The sequence below is a fragment of the Triticum dicoccoides genome, chromosome 4B (assembly GCF_002162155.2).
Source record: "Triticum dicoccoides isolate Atlit2015 ecotype Zavitan chromosome 4B, WEW_v2.0, whole genome shotgun sequence".
NCBI lineage: Eukaryota > Viridiplantae > Streptophyta > Magnoliopsida > Poales > Poaceae > Triticum > Triticum dicoccoides.
In genome coordinates this window covers 607,392,778-607,397,407 of record NC_041387.1, presented here as the reverse complement: position 1 = coordinate 607,397,407, position 4,630 = coordinate 607,392,778, and positions in this window count along the sequence as shown.

Genomic DNA, 4,630 nt, shown 5'->3' with positions numbered 1-4,630 from the left:
AATGGGCACCACAAGTGTGGCAAGATTTGGCAAGAAGTTGAGTCTATGACATGTGGACCATGTAGCTAGAATAGTGTGGCAAGCCACAAATGTAGCAATGAACCAAACACATGCCTATGATATTGTGTCACGCCTAAGCTTAGGCGTGGCAACCTTAGGCTGCAAACCAAACATCTATATATCTATATCTATACCCCTATATAGTGTGTGAATAACTTTGAAAGTTGGTCATTGGATGAAGCCAATCCGACGGTACAAAGATGGCAAATCCAAGCACTACTTGCCGTTGGATATGATCTACATTCCACCAGATTTTGCCACATGTAGAATCTAGAAAACTCCACATGGAGAAGCATAATGCACAAACCACCAGAATCTCATGCGTGCAATGCACGTGTACCTTACTAGTACTAGTTGGTAGTAATAAGAAACAAATTCCAGTTTTGGCATGAGCTCGTACCCTGGGAGAACCACAAGGTCTACCGCAGGAGTTACATTTCCCTCTGGGGGCCGACGGGACCGAACTTCAGGGGCTTACTGCCCGGCCTATGAGTCAATGACATGCGGACCTTAAATGCGGCTGACCCACATGTCATTCTCATGGTGGTGGTGCGGTTCGCGACTCACTCTTTCGCTATGAACCGACCGGTGGTGGCGTGGCAGTGGCGAGGGTGCCACAGCTGGGCGTCGGGGCGTTACGAGGCGTAGATGGCCACACCGGCGGGTACTACCTGTAGTACAGAAGTACTCCAGCTGAGGATTGATGCCCGGGACGAAATGTGTCACAGCCGCTGGATGAAAATTCGATGGTGCGGGAGTACGGATCGGAGCACAGCAGCGGAGCAGGCAAACCGCGTCCAATCGGGTGTGTCTGTGGTAGAAAGTTGATGGTCGACGCAGTTCAGCTGGCCCGCATGTCATGAACACAAAGGCAGAGGAGCGGTGGGGCCGAGAGGGATGAGGGGCACGTTGGGGGCATGGGGATCCCCTAACGCGAACAATCCTACCATTCTGTCACTAACATGTGGGACCCATAAGCATGGGTCCCACCTGTTAGTGAAGGAAAGGCAAGGCAAAGCAATGATAGCCATGTCAGAGGATCCAAGTCCACGTCGGGGGACGTCGTGCCATTGGTTGGAGTGGAGTCGTGGGAATCGCGTGTGGGTGTGGAAGTGGTAGAAACAAGAAACCTGATGGTCGCCGTGGTTCAACTTCCATGGACAAGCTGTCATGTCTGCTGACACATGTATATCAAAACTAGAGTGTTTATATTTCAAGCACGTGAACAAGTATTATTCTACTACTTGGGATCCATTGCAACGCACAGGCCAGCACATTGGTAGTAGTAGTGTCCATCTCTATCTCCAGAGGCCTTCCCTCGTTCATCCTTTTCTCTCACAAGATAAACTACTCATACAAATGCATCTTGATGTTCGTTGAACCCACGAGGATGTTTCCTTGGGGGTCTATCCAGCGCGGCGTGGTCGTAGTTGCAAGTTGACGCCCCTTGAGATGCTGACGTTGAGTGGCACTCGGATTTCCTCCAATGAGCAGGTAAGATGAGTTTGATCATGTAGTAAATGCATTCTAAAGACTACTTCCGTGTCCATTTCCTAATTCTCCCCACGCCCACTGTTTCACAGGTTAGGCTCGGTGCGAGTGGAGATTGGCTTGCATATGTACGGGAGGGTACCAACATCAATTTGCACAACATTTACAACGGTGACACCATTCCCGTAGAACGTTTTTCCAACATTGGGATCAGCCATGCAATGGGCCACCACATGAATTGGTATGATGGAACCACGGTGAGATTGAATAAGATAGCACGAACCTTGCACATGGAGGTCAAAGGCGGACCATGCTGTCTGCGGCCGATTTGTTGCCGTACGAGTATGAAGATGTTGTGCTCCTTTCTAATCGCATCTTCGCGGTGACAAACCAGGGGACTTATTTTGTATGGTATGCATCCTACGATATACTCCCTCTCTCCCAGTTTATTTGTTTTGAATCTTTTCGTTTTATAAGTTTCAAGTTCAAATTTAGAGCTCCCCATCACGTGTTGAGATTACAATGTCCATTAAATCGTTGCATGCATGTATAGTAAAGAAACAAATCTCGAGTTTGGCACGAGTTCGTGCAGCAGTAGCACCACAAACCCTTGCGCAGGAGTTACATTTCCCTCTCAGGGCCGTCGGGACTGAGCTTCAGCGCCTTACTACACCTACCTTTGAGTCAATAACATGTGGACCCGATAGGTGACTAGTCCACATGTAATGATCCTGAAGGCAGAGGGGCAGTGGGGCCAAGAGGGGTGAGCCGCAGGTCGGGGGACGTGTGGTGTCATGGGTTCGAGCGGTGTCGTGGGAATCGCGTGTGGCTGTGGTAGAAACTTGATGCTCGCCGCATTTTAGGTGGCCCACATGTCATGCACACAAAGGCAGAGGGGCAGTGCGGCCGAGAGGGGTGAGGCACATGTCGGGGGACGTGGTGCCGTCGGTTGGAGAGGCGTCGTCGGAATCGCGAGATGAAACGTGATGGTCATCGTAGTTGAACTTCCATGGACAAGTTGTCATGTCTACGGACACATGCACTACATACCGATCACTGGAAGGAGTAGCAGAGAAAGCTATATATGCGGATAAATAGTTCCTTATAGTCAAGCGGACCCATGCTACTACTCTGTTCCAAAGACATGCACACCATTGAAATAGTCCATCTATATCAATATACACCGAGAGGGAATATTTTTTTTACAAAAGAGGAAATAGTTCATCCATCCATAATGCCCTCCTACTGGTGCAGCCTTTTCTTCTTCTTCTTCTTCTTCTTCTTCTTCTTCTTCTTCTTCTTCTTCTTCTTCTTCTTCTTCTTCTTCTTCTTCTTCTTCTTCTTCTTCTTCTTCTTCTTCTTCTTCTTCTTCTTCTTCTTCTTCTTCTCATTTTCTATGGGAGACGGCTTCGCAAGAAGCTCTTTGGACCTTGCAGCTATCTCAAAACTCACATGGGCATCGAGGGCAACATATTTTATCCGCTCGTACGTCAAGGGATAATTCTCCCATCCAGACGACCTTAATTCCACCGTCTCGTCACCCTTCTGAAGATTTGTACCGAGCACAAAATTTGCTACATCGAATAGGGATGGTGTCTGTTTATCACAATCTTCCACAGGAATATTGATTCTGGTTTGTAGGTCAGCCATGCTTTTCAAATCAAGGTTGTACGACTCCAGCTTCTGTTTGTCCCCTTCGATGGCTGCCCCACAGAAGTATACGTCCTCCCGAGACAAGAAATCGTGAAGCTCACCTAGTATGGAGGGCAAGTGTATGATGTGGTACACCAAAACATCATCTTCAAGGCACAACTGAAGGACGGCGGCGCGTTGGATCTTCCGAGGGGCACGCTCCGTGTACTCTGCGTCGAGACCGATGACCCTCGTCTCTACCTTTTCGAGGGAGTTGGATACATTGTTGATCCACTGCCGAACAACCCTTGGGTGGACGGTGACGGTGGCAACTATGCTCATCGAGCCTTCGATGAGGACATGTGGGATGCTAAAAACCTGCATCTCGATCTCTTTTGCCATTTGGAACCGCTGGAACAGAAGGCTATGGTTTGGAGAATTAGGATGAGATGGCTAGTCTAACTGAAGTAGTAGATGATTATTTAAAGAAGTTAAAACAATGTGAGCGCAGTGGGGTTTGGATGCAAATGAATACGAAGGGGAGGTCAAGAAGCCGAGCAAAATCGGTTCCCGATGGAGAAGTAAATGGGAGAAGTGGCGTGCAGGCAGTTGATTAGATGGCTAGGTAGACTAAACGAAAAGGCTATGCGGGTAGACTGATGAGTCGTACCTGTTCGTGTACGTGCCCATCCTTCCTGATAGGTGGGACCTATGCAAACAGATAAAAAAATGTGTCATAGCTCGTTCAGATGGATATTGGCGCGTGAGTAAGTCACTGTCGGTGTCAAAACCGGCGGATCTCGGGTAGGGGGTCCCGAACTGTCCGTCTAGGCGGATAGTAACAAGAGACAAGGGACACGATGTTTTTACCCAGGTTCGGGCCCTCTCGATGGAGGTAAAACCCTACTCCTGCATGATTAATATTGATGATATGGGTAGTACAAGAGTTGATCTACCACGAGATCAGAGAGGCTAAACCCTAGAAGCTAGCCTATGGTATGATTTTTGTTTGTCCGACGGACTAAACTTCTCCGGTTTATATAGACACCGGAGAGGGCTAGGGTTACACAGAGTCGGTTACAATGGGAGGAGATCTTCATATCGAATCGCCAAGCTTGCCTTCCACGCCAAGGAAAGCCCTATCCGGACACGGGACGAAGTCTTCAATCTTGTATCTTCATAATCCGGGAGTCCGGCCAAAGGTCATAGTCCGGCCATCCGGACACCCCCTAATCCAGGACTCCCTCAGTAGCCCCCGAACCAGGCTTCAATGACGATAAGTCCAGCGCGCAAGTTTGTCTTCGACATTGCAAGGCGGGTTCTTCTCCAAATTCCATGTTCCTACCGAATAGTGTCCGGCTTCTAGTGCGTACTGCTCTCCTCAGCTTCTGTGCCTAATAATGACCATCTTCCACGTGTCAAACGAATGCGAAAAGCCATTTTTTTC